The sequence below is a fragment of the Podarcis erhardii genome (assembly GCF_964252035.2).
Source record: "Podarcis erhardii genome assembly, chromosome: 5".
Lineage (NCBI taxonomy): Eukaryota > Metazoa > Chordata > Lepidosauria > Squamata > Lacertidae > Podarcis > Podarcis erhardii.
The window spans coordinates 12,839,467-12,863,160 of NC_138509.1; positions in this window are offsets into that span (position 1 = coordinate 12,839,467).

Below are 23,694 nucleotides of genomic sequence, written 5' to 3' on the forward strand. Positions count from 1 at the left end.
ACCATCCCAATGAAAAGGAAATGCAAGAAAGCAAAGTGGCTGTCCAACGAGGCCTTACAAATAGCGGAGGAGAGAAGGCAAGCAAAATGCGAGGGAGATAGTGAAAGATACAGGAAATTGAATGCAGATTTCCAAAGAATAGCAAGGAGAGACAAGAAGGCCTTCTTAAACGAGCAATGCAAACAATAGAGGAAAACCACAGAATGGGAAGAACCAGAGATCTGTTCAAGAAAATTGGAGATATGAAAGGAACATTTCGTACAAAGATTACCATAATAAAGGACAAAAGTGGTAAGGACCTAACAGAAGCAGAAGACATCAAGAAGAGGTGGCAAGAATACACAGAGGAATTATACCAGAAAGATATGGATGTCTCGTACACCCCAGGTAGTGTGGTTGCTGACCTTGAGCCAGACATCCTGGAAAGTGAAGTCAAATGGGCCTTAGAAAGCACTGCAAATAACAAGGCCAGTGGAAGTGATGGTATTCCAGCTGAACTATTTAAAATTTTAAAAGATGATGCTGTTAAGGTGCTACACTCAATATGCCAGCAAATTTGGAAAACTCAGAAGATTGGAGAAGATCAGTCTACATCCCAATCCCAAAGAAGGGCAGTGCCAAAGAATGCTCCAACTACCGCACAATTGCACTCATTTCACACGCTAGCAAGGTTATGCTTAAAATTCTACAAGGAAGGCTCAAGCAGTATGTGGATCGAGAACTCCCAGAAGTGCAAGCTGGATTTAGAAGAGGCAGAGGAACCAGAGACCAAATTGCAAACATGCGCTGGATTATGGAGAAAGCGAGAGAGTTCCAGAAAGACATCTACTTCTGCTTCATTGACTATGCAAAAGCCTTTGACTGTGTCGACCACAGCAAACTATGGCAAGTTCTTAAAGAAATGGGAGTGCCTGATCACCTCATCTGTCTCCTGAGAAATCTCTATGTGGGACAAGAAGCTACAGTTAGAACTGGATATGGAACAACTGATTGGTTCAAAATTGGAAAAGGAGTACGACAAGGCTGTATTTTGTCTCCCTGCTTATTTAATTTATATGCAGAATGCATCATGCGAAAGGCTGGGCTGGATGAATCCCAAGCTAGAATTAAGATTGCCGGAAGAAATATCAACAACCTCAGATATGCAGATGACACAACCTTGATGGCAGAAAGTGAGGAGGAATTAAAGAACCTTTTAATGAGGGTGAAAGAGGAGAGCACAAAAGCTCAACATCAAAAAAACGAAGATCGTGGCCACTGGTCCCATCATCTCCTGGCAAATAGAAGGGGAAGAAATGGAGGCAGTGAGAGATTTTACTTTCTTGGGCTCCGTGATCACTGCAGATGGTGACAGCAGCCACGAAATTAAAAGACGCCTGCTTCTTGGGAGAAGGGCAATGACAGGCCTAGACAGCATCTTGAGAAGTAGAGACGTCACCTTGCCAACAAAGGTCCGTATAGTTAAAGCCATGGTTTTCCCAGTAGTGATGTATGGAAGTGAGAGCTGGACCATGAAGAAGGCTGATCGCCGAAGAATTGATGCTTTTGAATTACGGTGCTGGAGGAGACTCTTGAGAGTCCCATGGACTGCAAGAAGATCAAACGCATCCATTCTTAAGGAAATCAGCCCTGAGTGCTCACTGGAAGGACAGATGGTGAAGCTGAGGCTCCTGTACTTTGGCCACCTCATGAGAAGAGAAGACTCCCTGGAGAAGACACTGATGCTGGGAAAGATGGAGGGCACAAGGAGAAGGGGGCGACAGAAGACGAGATGGCTGGATAGTGTTTTCGAGGTTACCAGCATGAGTTTGACCAAACTGCGGGAGGTAGTGGAGGACAGAGGTGCCTGGCGTGCTCTGGTCCATGGAGGCACGAAGAGTCGGACACGACTAAACGACTAAACAACAACAACATAGGGAAGTTTTTTAATGTTTACTGTTCTTTTACCTTTTTATATGTTTTGGAAGCCGCCCAGAGTGGCTAGAGCAACCCAGGCAGATGGATGTGCTATAAATACAGTGGTACCTCGGGTTACAGATGCTTCAGGTTAAGAAATTTGCTTCTGAGAACAGAAATCATGACCCGGCGGCGCAGCGACAGCAGGAGGCCCCATTAGCTAAAGTGGTGCTTCAGGTTAAGAACAGTTTCAGTTTAAGAACGGACCTCTGGAACGAATTAAGTACTTAACCTAAGGTACCACTGTAGTAAAATTGTTGTTACAGAACAGGGCACCCCTATTTTCATCGGAGAAATGTTGGAGGGTATGCTTTTGTCCTCACCTCAGTTTTGACTACGGGCTCCTCACACAGCTCCTGACTCACGACAGTGTGTTGCCCATCGCTCAGTTCTGACTAAAGGATTTTATGCAGCCACTGCTGGCGGGGACATTTTGGGACCCAAAATATCCAACGCCACTAAATTCTGGTGTACTTTTTAACATAATAGTGTAAACAGGGATCAACATACAAACACTGAGAAGCCATTCCCCCCGCCCCACTACTTTATATGGAAACAATTGGAAAAACCTCTTGATTGAGGCTACCAACATGGCGCCTTTTTGTACAACGAACACTTCTGAGGTCATTCTTACTACTACTTTAATACTGTTTTACTACTACTTTACTACTACTTTACTATTGTTTTACTACTACTCTACTACTGCTTTACTGCCGCTTTACTACTACTTTCCTACCATTTTACTACTACTTTTCTACCGTTTTACTACTACTTTACTACCCTTTTACTACTACTTTACTGCTACTTCACTACTGTTTTACAATCATTTTACTATTAGTTTACTACCATTTTTTCTACTACTTTACTACTACTTTAAAGCTATTTTACTACTAATCCACCACTCACAAATGGTGCCAAACGGATGCAAATGCTCCCCTGAGAGGTTTGGTGGTCGAAACAGAAGGCTTTTTATCACAGGAAGAGAAATCAGCCCTCGACAACTTAAGCTGCAATTTTAAAAATTTTTTTAAAAAAATCCCTAAGCCCAGGGGTCCCAATTTCATCAAAAATCTGACTTTCGGCCATTCACTCAAAGATGGTGCCAAACGGTTGTAAATGCTCCCCTGAGAGCTTTGGCGGTCAAAACAGAAGGCTTTTTATCACAGGAAGAGAAATCAGCTGTGGGATAAGTCCCACGATTGGAATGTAATAATGGAGGGATACAATCTATTTCAGAGAAACAGACCAGACAAGAAAGGAGGAGGAGTGGCGTTATATGTCAGGGATGTGTATACCTGTGAAGATATCCAAGATTTAGAACCTCAAAGCCAAAGTGAGAGCATTTGGGTCAAAATTAAGGGAGAGAAGAATAGCAGGGACCTCATTGTGGGAGTTTACTATAGATCCCTAAGCCAAACGGAGGACATAGATGATGCCTTCCTGGAACAGATGGCCAAGCATGCAAAAGGAAGGGAGATAGTAGTAATGGGGGACTTCAATTACCCGGATATTTGTTGGATGTCAAACTCAGCCAAGAGCATAAGGTCAAACAGATTCCTCACTGGCCTTGCAGACAACTTCATTGTCCAGAAAGTGGGAGAAGCAACAAGAGGAACAGCCATTTTAGATCTGGTCCTAACCAATGTTGATGACCTGGTTAGTGGGGTAGAAGTGGAAGGATCATTAGGCGCGAGTGATCATGCTCTTCTGAAGTTGACTATACAGCGGAAAGGAGCAGCCAGGCATACTAGGACTCAATTTCTTGACTTTAAGAAAGCCGACTTCATAAAACTTAGGGAAGTGCTGGGTGAGATCCCATGGACAGTAATACTAAAAGGAAAGGGAGTTCATGATGGCTGGGAGTTTGTTAAGAGGGAGATAATAAAAGCACAACTTCAGGCAATACCAATGAGACGGAAACATGGAAGGTGCCTAAAGAAGCCAGGGTGTCTATCTAAAGAACTTTTAACTGAGTTAAGATTAAAAAAGGATGTGTACAAAAAATGGAAAAGGGGGGAAACCACCAAAGAGGAATTCAAACAAATAGCCAGCACGTGTAGACACAAAGTCAGAAAAGCTAAAGCACAGAATGAACTCAGGCTTGCTAGAGAGGTTAAAAGCAACAAAAAAGGCTTTTATGGGTATGTTCGTAGCAAAAGGAAGAACAAAGAAACAGTGGGGTCACTCAGAGGAGAAGATGGTGAAATGCAAACAGGGGACACAGAAAGGGCTGAACTCCTCAATGCCTTCTTTGCCTCAGTCTTCTCCGATAAAGAAAACAATGCCCGACCTGAAGAATTTGGAGCAAATGATTCAGCAGAGGAAAACAGCCCAGAATAACTAAGGAGATAGTACAAGAATACTTGGCTAGTCTAGATGTATTCAAGTCTCCATGGCCAGATGAACTGCATCCAAGAGTATTAAAAGAACTGGCAGATTTGATCTCAGAACCACTGGCAGTCATCTTTAAGAATTCCTGGAGAACAGGCAAAGTCCCGGCAGACTGGAGGAGGGCAAATGTTGTCCCTATTTTCAAAAAGGGGAAAAGAGAGGACCCAAATAATTACCGCCCAGTCAGTCTGACATCAATACCAGGGAAGATTCTGGAGCAGATCATTAAGCAAACAGTCTGTGAGCACCTAGAAAGGAATGCTGTGATCACCAATAGTCAGCATGGATTTCTGAAAAATAAGTCATGTCAGACTAACCTGATCTCGTTTTTTGACAGAATTACGGCCTGGTAGATGAAGGGAACGCAGTGGATGTAGCCTACCTTGATTTCAGCAAGGCATTTGACGAGGTGCCCCATGATATTCTTGTAAAGAAGCTGGTAAAATGCGGTCTTGACTATGCTACCACTCAGTGGATTTGTAACTGGCTGACTGACCGAACCCAAAGGGTGCTCATCAATGGTTCCTCTTCATCCTGGAGAAGAGTGACTAGTGGGGTGCCACAGGGTTCTGTCTTGGGCCCGGTCTTATTCAACATCTTTATCAACGACTTGAATGATGGACTCGAGGGCATCCTGATCAAATTTGCAGATGACACCAAACTGGGAGGGGTGGCTAACACCCCAGAGGACAGGGTCACACTTCAAAACGACCTTGACAGATTAGAGAACTGGGCCAAAACAAACAAGATGAATTTTAACAGGGAGAAATGTAAATTATTGCACCTGGGCAAAAAAAATGAGAGGCACAAATACAAGATGGGTGACACCTGGCTTGAGAGCAGTACATGTGAAAAGGATCTAGGAGTCTTGGTTGACCACAAACTTGACATGAGCCAACAGTGTGACGCGGCAGCTAAAAAAGCCAATGCAATTCTGGGCTGCATCAATAGGAGTATAGCATCTAGATCAAGGGAAGTAATAGTGCCATTGTATTCTGCTGTGGTCAGACCTCACCTGGAGTACTGTGTCCAGTTCTGGGCATCACAGTTCAAGAAGGACACTGACAAACTGGAACGTGTCCAGAGGAGGGCAACCAAAATGGTCAAAGGCCTGGAAACGATGCCTTATGAGAAACGGCTAAGGGAGCTGGGCATGTTTAGCCTGGAGAAGAGGAGGTTAAGGGGTGATATGATAGCCATGTTCAAATATATAAAAGGATGTCACATAGAGAAGGGAGAAAGGTTGTTTTCTGCTGCTCCAGAGAAGCGGACACGGAGCAATGGATCCAAACTACAAGAAAGAAGATACCACCTAAACATTAGGAAGAACTTCCTGACAGTAAAGGCTGTTCGACAGTGGAATTTGCTGCCAAGGAGTGTGGTGGAGTCTCCTTCTTTGGAGGTCTTTAAGCAGAGGCTTGACAACCATATGTCAGGAGTGCTCTGATGGTGTTTCTTGCTTGGCAGGGGGTTGGAGTCGATGGCCCTTGTGGTCTCTTCCAACTCTATGATTCTATGATTCTATAAACTTAAGCTGCAGAATTTTTTTTTTTGAAAAAATCCCTAAGCCCAGGGGTCACAATTTCATCAAAAATCTGACTTTTGGAATTTGCCAAGCGGTTGCAAATACTCCCCTGAGAGGTTTCGCGGTGGAAACAGAAGGCTTTTTATCTAAGGAAAAGAAATCAGCCCCCGACAAATTGACCGGCAGAAAAAGTTTTTTTTGAAAAAACCCCTAAGCCCCGGGGTCACAATTTCATCAAAAACCTGACTTTTGGAATTTCACTCAAAAATTGTGCCAAAGAGTTGCAAATGCTCCCCTGAAAGGTTGGGCGGTCGAAACAGAAGAAACAGAAAAAATCCCTAAGGTCACAATTTCATCAAAAATCTGACTTTTGGAATTTCACTCAAAAAATGTGCCAAAGAGTTGCAAATGCTCCCCTGTGAGGTTTGGTGGTCAAAACATAAGGCTTTTTATCACAGGGAAAGAAATCAGCCCTCAACAACTTAACCGGAAGAAAAAGATTTTTTTGAAAAAATCCCGAAGCGCCGGGGTCACAATTTCATCAAAAATCAGACGTTCTCCAATTCACTCAAAAATGGTGCCAAACGGTTGTAAATGCTCCCCTGAGAGGTTTGGTGGTCAAAACAGAAGGCTTTTAATCACAGGAAAAGAAATCAGCCCCCGACAACTTAACCGGCAAAAAAAGATTTTTTTTGAAAAAATCCCTAAGGTCACAATTTCATCAAAAACCTGACTTTTGGAATTTGACTCAAAAATTGTGCCAAAGGGTTGCAAATGCTCCCCTTAAAGGTTTGGCAGTCGAAACAGAAGGCTTTTAATCACAGGAAAAGAAATCAGCCCTCTACAAATTAACCAGAAGAAAAATATTTTTTTGAAAAAATCCCTAAGCCCCGGGGTCACAATGTCATCCAAAATCTGACTTTTGGCCATTCACTCAAAAATGGTGCCAAACGGTTGCAAATACTCCCCTGAGAGGTTTGGCGGTCGAAACAGAAGGCTTTTTATATCAGGAAATGAAATCAGCCCTAAACAACTTAACCGGCAGAAAAAGATTCTTTTGAAAGATTCCCTAAGCCCCGGGGTCACAATTTCATCAAAAATCTGACTTTCGGCCATTCACTCAAAAATGGTGCCAAACGGTTGCAAATGCTCCACTGAGAGGTTTGGCGGTCGAAACAGAAGGCTTTTTATCTCAGGAAAAGAACTCAGCCCTCGACAACTTAACCGGCAGAAAAATTTATTTTTAAAAAAATCCCTAAGCCCCGGAGTCACAATTTCATCAATAATCTGACTTTTGGACATTCACTCAAAAATGTTGCCAAACGGGTGCGAATACTCCCCTGAGAGTTTTGGCAGTGGAAACAGAAGGCTTCTTATCTAAGGAAAAGAAATCAGCCCTCTACAACTTAACCGGAAGAAAAATATTTTTTTGAAAAAATCCCGAAGGGCTGGGGTCACAATTTCATCAAAAATCTGACGTTCTCCAATTCACTCAAAAATGGTGCCAAACGGTTGTAAATGCTCCCCTGAGAGGTTTGGTGGTCAAAACAGAAGGCTTTTAATCACAGGAAAAGAAATCAGCCCCCGACAACTTAACCAGCAGAAAAAGATTTTTTTGAAAAAATCCCTAAGTCCCGGGGTCACAATTTCATCAAAACCTGACTTTTGGAATTTCACTCAAAAATTGTGCCAAAGCGTTGCAAATGCTCCCCTTAAAGGTTTGGCAGTCGAAACAGAAGGCTTTTAATCACAGGAAAAGAAATCAGCCCTCTACAAATTAACCAGAAGAAAAATATTTTTTTGAAAAAATCCCTAAGCCCCGGGGTCACAATTTCATCAAAAATCTGTCTTTCGGCCATTAACTCAAAAATGGTGCCAAACGGTTGCAAATGCTCCCCTTAGAGGTTTGGCGGTCGAAACAGAAGGCATTTTATAACAGGAAAAGAAATCAGCCCCCGACAACTTAAACGGCAGAAAAAGATTTTTTTGAAAAAATCCCTGAGGTCACAATTTCATCAAAAATCTGACTTTTGGAATTTCACTCTGAAATTGTGCCAAAGGGTTGCAAATGCTCCCCTTAAACGTTTGGCAGTCGAAACAGAAGGCTTTTAATTACAGGAAAAGAAATCAGCCCTCTACAACTTAACCGGAAGAGAAATATTTTTTAAAAAAAATCCCTCAGCCCCGGGGTCACAATTTCATCAAAAATCTGACTTTTGGCCATTCACGCAAAAATTGTGCCAAAGTGTTGCAAATCCTCCCCTGTGAGGTTTGGTGGACAAAACAGAAGGCTTTTAATCACAGGGAAAGAAATCAGCCCTCAACAACTTAACCGGAAGAAAAAGATTTTCTTGAAAAAATCCCTAAGCCCCGGGGTCACAATTTCATCAAAAATCTGACGTTCTCCAATTCACTCAAAAATGGTGCCAAACGGTTGTAAATGCTCCCCTGAGAGGTTTGGTGGTCAAAACAGAAGGCTTTTAATCACAGGAAAAGAAATCAGCCCTCGACAACTTAACCTGCAGAATTTTTTTTTTTTTTGAAAATTCCCTAAAACCCGGGGTCACAATTTCGTCAAAAATCTGACTTTTGGCCATTCACTCAAAAATGGTGCCAAGTGGTTGCAAATGCTCCCCTGAAAGGTTTGGCGGTCAAAACAGAAGGCTTTTTATCACACCACAAGAAATCAGCGTTGCCAACTTAACCGGATTAAGTTGGCAAGGGCTGATTTGAAAAAATCCCTAAGGCCCGGGGTCACAATTTCATCAAAAATCTCACGTTCTCCAATTCACTCAAAAATGGTGCCAAACGGTTGTAAATGCTCCCCTGAGAGGTTTGGTGGTCAAAACAGAAGGCTTTTAATCACAGGAAAAGAAATCAGCCCCCGACAACTTAACCGGCAAAAAAAGATTTTTTTTGAAAAAATCCCTAAGCCCCGGGGTCACAATTTCATCAAAAATCTGACTTGCGGCCATTCATTCAAAAATGGTGCCAAACGGTTGCAAATGCTCCCCTGTGAGGTTTGGTGGTCAAAAAAGAAGGCTTTTAATCACAGGAAAAGAAATCAGCCCCCGACAACTTAACCAGCAGAAAAAGATTTTTTTGAAAGAATCCCTAAGCCCCGGGGTCACAATTTCATCAAAAACCTGACTTTTGGAATTTCACTCAAAAATGGTGCCCAACGGTTGCAAATGCTCCCCTTAAAGTTTTGGCAGTCGAAACAGAAGGCTTTTAATCACAGGAAAAGAAATCAGCCCTCTACAACTTAACCGGAAGAAAAATATTTTTTTGAAAAAATCCCTAAGCCCCGGGGTCACAATTTCATCAAAAATCTGACTTGCGGCCATTCATTCAAAAATGGTGCCAAACGGTTGCAAATGCTCCACTGAGAGGTTTGGTGGTTGAAACAGAAGGCTTTTTATCTCAGGAATAGAAGTCATCCCTTAACAATTGAACCAGAAGAAATTTTTTTTTAAAAAAAAATCCCTAAGCCCTGGGGTCACAATTTCATCAAAAATCTGACTTTCGGCCATTCACTCAAAAATGGTGCCAAATGATTGCAAATGCTCCCCTGAGAGGTTTGGCCGTCGAAACAGAAGGCTTTTTATCACAGGAAAAGAAATCAGCCCCCAAGAACTTAACCGGGAAAAAAAGATTTTTTTTTGAAAAAATCACAATTTCATCAAAAACCTGACTTTTGGAATTTCACTCAAAAATGGTGCCAAATGGTTGCAAATGCTCCCCTTAAAGTTTTGGCAGTCGAAACAGAAGGCTTTTAATCACAGGAAAAGAAATCAGCCCCCGTCAGCTTAACCGGTAGAAAAAGATTTTTTTGAAAAAATCCCTAAGGTTACAATTTCATGAAAAACCTGACTTTTGGAATTTCACTCAAAAATTGTGCCAAAGGGTTGCAAATGCTCCCCTGAGAGGTTTGGTGGTCAAAACAGAAGGCTTTTAATCACAGGAAAAGAAATCAGCCCTCAACAACTTAACCGTAAGAAAAAGATTTTTTTGAAAAAATCCCTAAGCCCCGGGATCACAATTTCATCAAAAATTTGACTTTTGGCCATTCACTCAAAAATGGTGTCAAACGGTTGCAAATGCTCCCCTGTGAGGTATGGTGGTCAAAACAGAAGGCTTTTAATCACAGGAAAAGAAATCAGCCCTCGACAACTTAACCGGAAGAAAAAGATTTTTTTGAAAAAATCCCTAAGCCCCGGAGTCACAATTTCATCAAAAATCTGACGTTCTCCAATTCACTCAAAAATGGTGCAAAACGGTTGCAAATGCTCCCCTGAGAGGTTTGGTGGTCAAAACAGAAGGCTTTTTATCTCAGGAATAGAAATCATCCCTTAACAATTGAACCCGAAGAAATTTTTTTTTTTAAAAAATCCCTAAGCCCTGGGGTCACAATTTCATCAAAAATCTGACTTTCGGCCATTCACTCAAAAATCGTGCCAAACGATTGCAAATGCTCCCCTGAGAGGTTTGGCGGTCGAAACAGAAGGCTTTTTATTACAGGAAAAGAAATCAGCCCTTGACAACTTAACCGGCAGAAAAAGATTTTTTTGAAAAAATCCCTAAGCCCCGGGGTCACAATTACATCAAAAATCTGACTTTCAGCCATTCACTCAAAAATGTTGCCAAACGGTTGCAAATGCTCCCCTGAGAGGATTGGCGGTTGAAACAGAAGGCTTTTTATCACAGGAAAAGAAGTCAGCCCTCAACAACTTAAGCTGCAGAATTTATTTTTTGAAAAAATCCCTAAGCCCCGGGGTCACAATTTCATCAAAAATCTGACTTGCGGCCATTCATTCAAAAATGGTGCCAAACGGTTGCAAATGCTCCCCTGTGAGGTTTGGTGGTCAAAAAAGAAGGCTTTTAATCACAGGAAAAGAAATCAGCCCCCGACAACTTAACCAGCAGAAAAAGATTTTTTTGAAAGAATCCCTAAGCCCCGGGGTCACAATTTCATCAAAAATCTGACTTGCGGCCATTCATTCAAAAATGGTGCCAAACGGTTGCAAATGCTCCACTGAGAGGTTTGGTGGTTGAAACAGAAGGCTTTTTATCTCAGGAATAGAAGTCATCCCTTAACAATTGAACCAGAAGAAATTTTTTTTTTAAAAAAAATCCCTAAGCCCTGGGGTCACAATTTCATCAAAAATCTGACTTTCGGCCATTCACTCAAAAATGGTGCCAAATGATTGCAAATGCTCCCCTGAGAGGTTTGGCCGTCGAAACAGAAGGCTTTTTATCACAGGAAAAGAAATCAGCCCCCAACAACTTAACCGGGAAAAAAAGATTTTTTTTTGAAAAAATCACAATTTCATCAAAAACCTGACTTTTGGAATTTCACTCAAAAATGGTGCCAAATGGTTGCAAATGCTCCCCTTAAAGTTTTGGCAGTCGAAACAGAAGGCTTTTAATCACAGGAAAAGAAATCAGCCCCCGTCAGCTTAACCGGTAGAAAAAGATTTTTTTGAAAAAATCCCTAAGGTCACAATTTCATCAAAAATCTGACTTTTGGAATTTCACTCAAAAATTGTGCCAAAGGGTTGCAAATGCTCCCCTGAGAGGTTTGGTGGTCAAAACAGAAGGCTTTTTATCACACCACAAGAAATCAGTGTTGCCAACTTAACCGGATTAAGTTGGCAAGGGCTGATTTGAAAAAATCCCTAAGGCCCGGGGTCACAATTTCATCAAAAATCTCACGTTCTCCAATTCACTCAAAAATGGTGCCAAACGGTTGTAAATGCTCCCCTGAGAGGTTTGGTGGTCAAAACAGAAGGCTTTTAATCACAGGAAAAGAAATCAGCCCCCGACAACTTAACCGGCAAAAAAAGATTTTTTTTGAAAAAATCCCTAAGCCCCGGGGTCACAATTTCATCAAAAATCTGACTTGCGGCCATTCATTCAAAAATGGTGCCAAACGGTTGCAAATGCTCCCCTGTGAGGTTTGGTGGTCAAAAAAGAAGGCTTTTAATCACAGGAAAAGAAATCAGCCCCCGACAACTTAACCAGCAGAAAAAGATTTTTTTGAAAGAATCCCTAAGCCCCGGGGTCACAATTTCATCAAAAACCTGACTTTTGGAATTTCACTCAAAAATGGTGCCCAACGGTTGCAAATGCTCCCCTTAAAGTTTTGGTAGTCGAAACAGAAGGCTTTTAATCACAGGAAAAGAAATCAGCCCTCTACAACTTAACCGGAAGAAAAATATTTTTTTGAAAAAATCCCTAAGCCCCGGGGTCACAATTTCATCAAAAATCTGACTTGCGGCCATTCATTCAAAAATGGTGCCAAACGGTTGCAAATGCTCCACTGAGAGGTTTGGTGGTTGAAACAGAAGGCTTTTTATCTCAGGAATAGAAGTCATCCCTTAACAATTGAACCAGAAGAAATTTTTTTTTTTAAAAAAATCCCTAAGCCCTGGGGTCACAATTTCATCAAAAATCTGACTTTCGGCCATTCACTCAAAAATGGTGCCAAATGATTGCAAATGCTCCCCTGAGAGGTTTGGCCGTCGAAACAGAAGGCTTTTTATCACAGGAAAAGAAATCAGCCCCCAAGAACTTAACCGGGAAAAAAAGATTTTTTTTTGAAAAAATCACAATTTCATCAAAAACCTGACTTTTGGAATTTCACTCAAAAATGGTGCCAAATGGTTGCAAATGCTCCCCTTAAAGTTTTGGCAGTCGAAACAGAAGGCTTTTAATCACAGGAAAAGAAATCAGCCCCCGTCAGCTTAACCGGTAGAAAAAGACTTTTTTGAAAAAATCCCTAAGGTTACAATTTCATCAAAAATCTGACTTTTGGAATTTCACTCAAAAATTGTGCCAAAGGGTTGCAAATGCTCCCCTGAGAGGTTTGGTGGTCAAAACAGAAGGCTTTTAATCACAGGAAAAGAAATCAGCCCTCAACAACTTAACCGTAAGAAAAAGATTTTTTTGAAAAAATCCCTAAGCCCCGGGATCACAATTTCATCAAAAATCTGACTTTTGGCCATTCACTCAAAAATGGTGTCAAACGGTTGCAAATGCTCCCCTGTGAGGTATGGTGGTCAAAACAGAAGGCTTTTAATCACAGGAAAAGAAATCAGCCCTCAACAACTTAACTGGAAGAAAAAGATTTTTTTGAAAAAATCCCTAAGCCCCGGGGTCACAATTTCATGAAAAACCTGACTTTTGGAATTTCACTCAAAAATTGTGCCAAAGAGTTGCAAATGCTCCCCTGAAAGGTTTGGCGGTCGAAACAGAAGGCTTTTTATAACAGGGAAAGATATCAGCCCCCAACAACTTAAACGGCAGAAAAACATTTTTTTGAAAAAATCCCTAAGGTCACAATTTCATCAAAAATCTGACTGTTGGAATTTCACTCAAAAATTGTGCAAAAGGGTTGCAAATGCTCCCCTTAAAGGTTTGGCAGTCAGGACAGAAGGCTTTTAATCACAGGAAAAGAAATCAGCCCTCGACAACTTAACCGGAAGAAAAATATTTTTTTGAAAAAATCCCTAAGCCCCGGAGTCACAATTTCATCAAAAATCTGACGTTCTCCAATTCACTCAAAAATGGTGCAAAACGGTTGCAAATGCTCCCCTGAGAGGTTTGGTGGTCAAAACAGAAGGCTTTTTATCTCAGGAATAGAAATCATCCCTTAACAATTGAACCCGAAGAAATTTTTTTTTAAAAAAAATCCCTAAGCCCTGGGGTCACAATTTCATCAAAAATCTGACTTTCGGCCATTCACTCAAAAATCGTGCCAAACGATTGCAAATGCTCCCCTGAGAGGTTTGGCGGTCGAAACAGAAGGCTTTTTATTACAGGAAAAGAAATCAGCCCTTGACAACTTAACCGGCAGAAAAAGATTTTTTTGAAAAAATCCCTAAGCCCCGGGGTCACAATTACATCAAAAATCTGACTTTCAGCCATTCACTCAAAAATGTTGCCAAACGGTTGCAAATGCTCCCCTGAGAGGATTGGCGGTTGAAACAGAAGGCTTTTTATCACAGGAAAAGAAGTCAGCCCTCAACAACTTAAGCTGCAGAATTTATTTTTTGAAAAAATCCCTAAGCCCCGGGGTCACAATTTCATCAAAAATCTGACTTGCGGCCATTCATTCAAAAATGGTGCCAAACGGTTGCAAATGCTCCCCTGTGAGGTTTGGTGGTCAAAAAAGAAGGCTTTTAATCACAGGAAAAGAAATCAGCCCCCGACAACTTAACCAGCAGAAAAAGATTTTTTTGAAAGAATCCCTAAGCCCCGGGGTCACAATTTCATCAAAAACCTGACTTTTGGAATTTCACTCAAAAATGGTGCCCAACGGTTGCAAATGCTCCCCTTAAAGTTTTGGCAGTCGAAACAGAAGGCTTTTAATCACAGGAAAAGAAATCAGCCCTCTACAACTTAACCGGAAGAAAAATATTTTTTGAAAAAATCCCTAAGCCCCGGGGTCACAATTTCATCAAAAATCTGACTTGCGGCCATTCATTCAAAAATGGTGCCAAACGGTTGCAAATGCTCCCCTGAGAGGTTTGGTGGTTGAAACAGAAGGCTTTTTATCTCAGGAATAGAAGTCATCCCTTAACAATTGAACCAGAAGAAATTTTTTTTTTAAAAAAAATCCCTAAGCCCTGGGGTCACAATTTCATCAAAAATCTGACTTTCGGCCATTCACTCAAAAATGGTGCCAAATGATTGCAAATGCTCCCCTGAGAGGTTTGGCCGTCGAAACAGAAGGCTTTTTATCACAGGAAAAGAAATCAGCCCCCAAGAACTTAACCGGGAAAAAAAGATTTTTTTTTGAAAAAATCACAATTTCATCAAAAACCTGACTTTTGGAATTTCACTCAAAAATGGTGCCAAATGGTTGCAAATGCTCCCCTTAAAGTTTTGGCAGTCGAAACAGAAGGCTTTTAATCACAGGAAAAGAAATCAGCCCCCGTCAGCTTAACCGGTAGAAAAAGATTTTTTTGAAAAAATCCCTAAGGTTACAATTTCATCAAAAATCTGACTTTTGGAATTTCACTCAAAAATTGTGCCAAAGGGTTGCAAATGCTCCCCTGAGAGGTTTGGTGGTCAAAACAGAAGGCTTTTAATCACAGGAAAAGAAATCAGCCCTCAACAACTTAACCGTAAGAAAAAGATTTTTTTGAAAAAATCCCTAAGCCCCGGGATCACAATTTCATCAAAAATCTGACTTTTGGCCATTCACTCAAAAATGGTGTCAAACGGTTGCAAATGCTCCCCTGTGAGGTATGGTGGTCAAAACAGAAGGCTTTTAATCACAGGAAAAGAAATCAGCCCTCAACAACTTAACTGGAAGAAAAAGATTTTTTTGAAAAAATCCCTAAGCCCCGGGGTCACAATTTCATGAAAAACCTGACTTTTGGAATTTCACTCAAAAATTGTGCCAAAGAGTTGCAAATGCTCCCCTGAAAGGTTTGGCGGTCGAAACAGAAGGCTTTTTATAACAGGGAAAGATATCAGCCCCCAACAACTTAAACGGCAGAAAAACATTTTTTTGAAAAAATCCCTAAGGTCACAATTTCATCAAAAATCTGACTGTTGGAATTTCACTCAAAAATTGTGCAAAAGGGTTGCAAATGCTCCCCTTAAAGGTTTGGCAGTCAGGACAGAAGGCTTTTAATCACAGGAAAAGAAATCAGCCCTCGACAACTTAACCGGAAGAAAAATATTTTTTTGAAAAAATCCCTAAGCCCCGGAGTCACAATTTCATCAAAAATCTGACGTTCTCCAATTCACTCAAAAATGGTGCAAAACGGTTGCAAATGCTCCCCTGAGAGGTTTGGTGGTCAAAACAGAAGGCTTTTTATCTCAGGAATAGAAATCATCCCTTAACAATTGAACCCGAAGAAATTTTTTTTAAAAAAAAATCCCTAAGCCCTGGGGTCACAATTTCATCAAAAATCTGACTTTCGGCCATTCACTCAAAAATCGTGCCAAACGATTGCAAATGCTCCCCTGAGAGGTTTGGCGGTCGAAACAGAAGGCTTTTTATTACAGGAAAAGAAATCAGCCCTTGACAACTTAACCGGCAGAAAAAGATTTTTTTGAAAAAATCCCTAAGCCCCGGGGTCACAATTACATCAAAAATCTGACTTTCAGCCATTCACTCAAAAATGTTGCCAAACGGTTGCAAATGCTCCCCTGAGAGGATTGGCGGTTGAAACAGAAGGCTTTTTATCACAGGAAAAGAAGTCAGCCCTCAACAACTTAAGCTGCAGAATTTATTTTTTGAAAAAATCCCTAAGCCCCGGGGTCACAATTTCATCAAAAATCTGACTTGCGGCCATTCATTCAAAAATGGTGCCAAACGGTTGCAAATGCTCCCCTGTGAGGTTTGGTGGTCAAAAAAGAAGGCTTTTAATCACAGGAAAAGAAATCAGCCCCCGACAACTTAACCAGCAAAAAAAGATTTTTTTGAAAGAATCCCTAAGCCCCGGGGTCACAATTTCATCAAAAACCTGACTTTTGGAATTTCACTCAAAAATGGTGCCCAACGGTTGCAAATGCTCCCCTTAAAGTTTTGGCAGTCGAAACAGAAGGCTTTTAATCACAGGAAAAGAAATCAGCCCTCTACAACTTAACCGGAAGAAAAATATTTTTTTGAAAAAATCCCTAAGCCCCGGGGTCACAATTTCATCAAAAATCTGACTTGCGGCCATTCATTCAAAAATGGTGCCAAACGGTTGCAAATGCTCCCCTGAGAGGTTTGGTGGTTGAAACAGAAGGCTTTTTATCTCAGGAATAGAAGTCATCCCTTAACAATTGAACCAGAAGAAATTTTTTTTTTAAAAAAAAATCCCTAAGCCCTGGGGTCACAATTTCATCAAAAATCTGACTTTCGGCCATTCACTCAAAAATGGTGCCAAATGATTGCAAATGCTCCCCTGAGAGGTTTGGCCGTCGAAACAGAAGGCTTTTTATCACAGGAAAAGAAATCAGCCCCCAAGAACTTAACCGGGAAAAAAAGATTTTTTTTTGAAAAAATCACAATTTCATCAAAAACCTGACTTTTGGAATTTCACTCAAAAATGGTGCCAAATGGTTGCAAATGCTCCCCTTAAAGTTTTGGCAGTCGAAACAGAAGGCTTTTAATCACAGGAAAAGAAATCAGCCCCCGTCAGCTTAACCGGTAGAAAAAGATTTTTTTGAAAAAATCCCTAAGGTTACAATTTCATCAAAAATCTGACTTTTGGAATTTCACTCAAAAATTGTGCCAAAGGGTTGCAAATGCTCCCCTGAGAGGTTTGGTGGTCAAAACAGAAGGCTTTTAATCACAGGAAAAGAAATCAGCCCTCAACAACTTAACCGTAAGAAAAAGATTTTTTTGAAAAAATCCCTAAGCCCCGGGATCACAATTTCATCAAAAATCTGACTTTTGGCCATTCACTCAAAAATGGTGTCAAACGGTTGCAAATGCTCCCCTGTGAGGTATGGTGGTCAAAACAGAAGGCTTTTAATCACAGGAAAAGAAATCAGCCCTCAACAACTTAACTGGAAGAAAAAGATTTTTTTGAAAAAATCCCTAAGCCCCGGGGTCACAATTTCATGAAAAACCTGACTTTTGGAATTTCACTCAAAAATTGTGCCAAAGAGTTGCAAATGCTCCCCTGAAAGGTTTGGCGGTCGAAACAGAAGGCTTTTTATAACAGGGAAAGATATCAGCCCCCAACAACTTAAACGGCAGAAAAACATTTTTTTGAAAAAATCCCTAAGGTCACAATTTCATCAAAAATCTGACTGTTGGAATTTCACTCAAAAATTGTGCAAAAGGGTTGCAAATGCTCCCCTTAAAGGTTTGGCAGTCAGGACAGAAGGCTTTTAATCACAGGAAAAGAAATCAGCCCTCGACAACTTAACCGGAAGAAAAATATTTTTTTGAAAAAATCCCTAAGCCCCGGAGTCACAATTTCATCAAAAATCTGACGTTCTCCAATTCACTCAAAAATGGTGCAAAACGGTTGCAAATGCTCCCCTGAGAGGTTTGGTGGTCAAAACAGAAGGCTTTTTATCTCAGGAATAGAAATCATCCCTTAACAATTGAACCCGAAGAAATTTTTTTTTAAAAAAAATCCCTAAGCCCTGGGGTCACAATTTCATCAAAAATCTGACTTTCGGCCATTCACTCAAAAATCGTGCCAAACGATTGCAAATGCTCCCCTGAGAGGTTTGGCGGTCGAAACAGAAGGCTTTTTATTACAGGAAAAGAAATCAGCCCTTGACAACTTAACCGGCAGAAAAAGATTTTTTTTGAAAAAATCCCTAAGCCCCGGGGTCACAATTACATCAAAAATCTGACTTTCAGCCATTCACTCAAAAATGTTGCCAAACGGTTGCAAATGCTCCCCTGAGAGGATTGGCGGTTGAAACAGAAGGCTTTTTATCACAGGAAAAGAAGTCAGCCCTCAACAACTTAAGCTGCAGAATTTATTTTTTGAAAAAATCCCTAAGCCCCGGGGTCACAATTTCATCAAAAATCTGACTTGCGGCCATTCATTCAAAAATGGTGCCAAACGGTTGCAAATGCTCCCCTGTGAGGTTTGGTGGTCAAAAAAGAAGGCTTTTAATCACAGGAAAAGAAATCAGCCCCCGACAACTTAACCAGCAAAAAAAGATTTTTTTGAAAGAATCCCTAAGCCCCGGGGTCACAATTTCATCAAAAACCTGACTTTTGGAATTTCACTCAAAAATGGTGCCCAACGGTTGCAAATGCTCCCCTTAAAGTTTTGGCAGTCGAAACAGAAGGCTTTTAATCACAGGAAAAGAAATCAGCCCTCTACAACTTAACCGGAAGAAAAATATTTTTTTGAAAAAATCCCTAAGCCCCGGGGTCACAATTTCATCAAAAATCTGACTTGCGGCCATTCATTCAAAAATGGTGCCAAACGGTTGCAAATGCTCCACTGAGAGGTTTGGTGGTTGAAACAGAAGGCTTTTTATCTCAGGAATAGAAGTCATCCCTTAACAATTGAACCAGAAGAAATTTTTTTTTTAAAAAAAATCCCTAAGCCCTGGGGTCACAATTTCATCAAAAATCTGACTTTCGGCCATTCACTCAAAAATGGTGCCAAATGATTGCAAATGCTCCCCTGAGAGGTTTGGCCGTCGAAACAGAAGGCTTTTTATCACAGGAAAAGAAATCAGCCCCCAAGAACTTAACCGGGAAAAAAAGATTTTTTTTTGAAAAAATCACAATTTCATCAAAAACCTGACTTTTGGAATTTCACTCAAAAATGGTGCCAAATGGTTGCAAATGCTCCCCTTAAAGTTTTGGCAGTCGAAACAGAAGGCTTTTAATCACAGGAAAAGAAATCAGCCCCCGTCAGCTTAACCGGTAGAAAAAGACTTTTTTGAAAAAATCCCTAAGGTTACAATTTCATCAAAAATCTGACTTTTGGAATTTCACTCAAAAATTGTGCCAAAGGGTTGCAAATGCTCCCCTGAGAGGTTTGGTGGTCAAAACAGAAGGCTTTTAATCACAGGAAAAGAAATCAGCCCTCAACAACTTAACCGTAAGAAAAAGATTTTTTTGAAAAAATCCCTAAGCCCCGGGATCACAATTTCATCAAAAATCTGACTTTTGGCCATTCACTCAAAAATGGTGTCAAACGGTTGCAAATGCTCCCCTGTGAGGTATGGTGGTCAAAACAGAAGGCTTTTAATCACAGGAAAAGAAATCAGCCCTCAACAACTTAACTGGAAGAAAAAGATTTTTTTGAAAAAATCCCTAAGCCCCGGGGTCACAATTTCATGAAAAACCTGACTTTTGGAATTTCACTCAAAAATTGTGCCAAAGAGTTGCAAATGCTCCCCTGAAAGGTTTGGCGGTCGAAACAGAAGGCTTTTTATAACAGGGAAAGATATCAGCCCCCAACAACTTAAACGGCAGAAAAACATTTTTTTGAAAAAATCCCTAAGGTCACAATTTCATCAAAAATCTGACTGTTGGAATTTCACTCAAAAATTGTGCAAAAGGGTTGCAAATGCTCCCCTTAAAGGTTTGGCAGTCAGGACAGAAGGCTTTTAATCACAGGAAAAGAAATCAGCCCTCGACAACTTAACCGGAAGAAAAATATTTTTTTGAAAAAATCCCTAAGCCCCGGAGTCACAATTTCATCAAAAATCTGACGTTCTCCAATTCACTCAAAAATGGTGCAAAACGGTTGCAAATGCTCCCCTGAGAGGTTTGGTGGTCAAAACAGAAGGCTTTTTATCTCAGGAATAGAAATCATCCCTTAACAATTGAACCCGAAGAAATTTTTTTTTAAAAAAAATCCCTAAGCCCTGGGGTCACAATTTCATCAAAAATCTGACTTGCGGCCATTCATTCAAAAATGGTGCCAAACGATTGCAAATGCTCCCCTGTGAGGTTTGGTGGTCAAAAAAGAAGGCTTTTAATCACAGGAAAAGAAATCAGCCCCCGACAACTTAACCAGCAAAAAAAGATTTTTTTGAAAGAATCCCTAAGCCCCGGGGTCACAATTTCATCAAAAACCTGACTTTTGGAATTTCACTCAAAAATGGTGCCCAACGGTTGCAAATGCTCCCCTTAAAGTTTTGGCAGTCGAAACAGAAGGCTTTTAATCACAGGAAAAGAAATCAGCCCTCTACAACTTAACCGGAAGAAAAATATTTTTTTGAAAAAATCCCTAAGCCCCGGGGTCACAATTTCATCAAAAATCTGACTTGCGGCCATTCATTCAAAAATGGTGCCAAACGGTTGCAAATGCTCCACTGAGAGGTTTGGTGGTTGAAACAGAAGGCTTTTTATCTCAGGAATAGAAGTCATCCCTTAACAATTGAACCAGAAGAAATTTTTTTTTTAAAAAAAATCCCTAAGCCCTGGGGTCACAATTTCATCAAAAATCTGACTTTCGGCCATTCACTCAAAAATGGTGCCAAATGATTGCAAATGCTCCCCTGAGAGGTTTGGCCGTCGAAACAGAAGGCTTTTTATCACAGGAAAAGAAATCAGCCCCCAAGAACTTAACCGGGAAAAAAAGATTTTTTTTTGAAAAAATCACAATTTCATCAAAAACCTGACTTTTGGAATTTCACTCAAAAATGGTGCCAAATGGTTGCAAATGCTCCCCTTAAAGTTTTGGCAGTCGAAACAGAAGGCTTTTAATCACAGGAAAAGAAATCAGCCCCCGTCAGCTTAACCGGTAGAAAAAGACTTTTTTGAAAAAATCCCTAAGGTTACAATTTCATCAAAAATCTGACTTTTGGAATTTCACTCAAAAATTGTGCCAAAGGGTTGCAAATGCTCCCCTGAGAGGTTTGGTGGTCAAAACAGAAGGCTTTTAATCACAGGAAAAGAAATCAGCCCTCAACAACTTAACCGTAAGAAAAAGATTTTTTTGAAAAAATCCCTAAGCCCCGGGATCACAATTTCATCAAAAATCTGACTTTTGGCCATTCACTCAAAAATGGTGTCAAACGGTTGCAAATGCTCCCCTGTGAGGTATGGTGGTCAAAACAGAAGGCTTTTAATCACAGGAAAAGAAATCAGCCCTCAACAACTTAACTGGAAGAAAAAGATTTTTTTGAAAAAATCCCTAAGCCCCGGGGTCACAATTTCATGAAAAACCTGACTTTTGGAATTTCACTCAAAAATTGTGCCAAAGAGTTGCAAATGCTCCCCTGAAAGGTTTGGCGGTCGAAACAGAAGGCTTTTTATAACAGGGAAAGATATCAGCCCCCAACAACTTAAACGGCAGAAAAACATTTTTTTGAAAAAATCCCTAAGGTCACAATTTCATCAAAAATCTGACTGTTGGAATTTCACTCAAAAATTGTGCAAAAGGGTTGCAAATGCTCCCCTTAAAGGTTTGGCAGTCAGGACAGAAGGCTTTTAATCACAGGAAAAGAAATCAGCCCTCGACAACTTAACCGGAAGAAAAATATTTTTTTGAAAAAATCCCTAAGCCCCGGAGTCACAATTTCATCAAAAATCTGACGTTCTCCAATTCACTCAAAAATGGTGCAAAACGGTTGCAAATGCTCCCCTGAGAGGTTTGGTGGTCAAAACAGAAGGCTTTTTATCTCAGGAATAGAAATCATCCCTTAACAATTGAACCCGAAGAAATTTTTTTTTAAAAAAATCCCTAAGCCCTGGGGTCACAATTTCATCAAAAATCTGACTTTCGGCCATTCACTCAAAAATCGTGCCAAACGATTGCAAATGCTCCCCTGAGAGGTTTGGCGGTCGAAACAGAAGGCTTTTTATTACAGGAAAAGAAATCAGCCCTTGACAACTTAACCGGCAGAAAAAGATTTTTTTGAAAAAATCCCTAAGCCCCGGGGTCACAATTACATCAAAAATCTGACTTTCAGCCATTCACTCAAAAATGTTGCCAAACGGTTGCAAATGCTCCCCTGAGAGGATTGGCGGTTGAAACAGAAGGCTTTTTATCACAGGAAAAGAAGTCAGCCCTCAACAACTTAAGCTGCAGAATTTATTTTTTGAAAAAATCCCTAAGCCCCGGGGTCACAATTTCATCAAAAATCTGACTTGCGGCCATTCATTCAAAAATGGTGCCAAACGGTTGCAAATGCTCCCCTGTGAGGTTTGGTGGTCAAAAAAGAAGGCTTTTAATCACAGGAAAAGAAATCAGCCCCCGACAACTTAACCAGCAGAAAAAGATTTTTTTGAAAGAATCCCTAAGCCCCGGGGTCACAATTTCATCAAAAACCTGACTTTTGGAATTTCACTCAAAAATGGTGCCCAACGGTTGCAAATGCTCCCCTTAAAGTTTTGGCAGTCGAAACAGAAGGCTTTTAATCACAGGAAAAGAAATCAGCCCTCTACAACTTAACCGGAAGAAAAATATTTTTTTGAAAAAATCCCTAAGCCCCGGGGTCACAATTTCATCAAAAATCTGACTTGCGGCCATTCATTCAAAAATGGTGCCAAACGGTTGCAAATGCTCCACTGAGAGGTTTGGTGGTTGAAACAGAAGGCTTTTTATCTCAGGAATAGAAGTCATCCCTTAACAATTGAACCAGAAGAAATTTTTTTTTAAAAAAAAATCCCTAAGCCCTGGGGTCACAATTTCATCAAAAATCTGACTTTCGGCCATTCACTCAAAAATGGTGCCAAATGATTGCAAATGCTCCCCTGAGAGGTTTGGCCGTCGAAACAGAAGGCTTTTTATCACAGGAAAAGAAATCAGCCCCCAACAACTTAACCGGGAAAAAAAGATTTTTTTTTGAAAAAATCACAATTTCATCAAAAACCTGACTTTTGGAATTTCACTCAAAAATGGTGCCAAATGGTTGCAAATGCTCCCCTTAAAGTTTTGGCAGTCGAAACAGAAGGCTTTTAATCACAGGAAAAGAAATCAGCCCCCGTCAGCTTAACCGGTAGAAAAAGATTTTTTTGAAAAAATCCCTAAGGTCACAATTTCATCAAAAATCTGACTTTTGGAATTTCACTCAAAAATTGTGCCAAAGGGTTGCAAATGCTCCCCTGAGAGGTTTGGTGGTCAAAACAGAAGGCTTTTTATCACACCACAAGAAATCAGCGTTGCCAACTTAACCGGATTAAGTTGGCAAGGGCTGATTTGAAAAAATCCCTAAGGCCCGGGGTCACAATTTCATCAAAAATCTCACGTTCTCCAATTCACTCAAAAATGGTGCCAAACGGTTGTAAATGCTCCCCTGAGAGGTTTGGTGGTCAAAACAGAAGGCTTTTAATCACAGGAAAAGAAATCAGCCCCCGACAACTTAACCGGCAAAAAAAGATTTTTTTTGAAAAAATCCCTAAGCCCCGGGGTCACAATTTCATCAAAAATCTG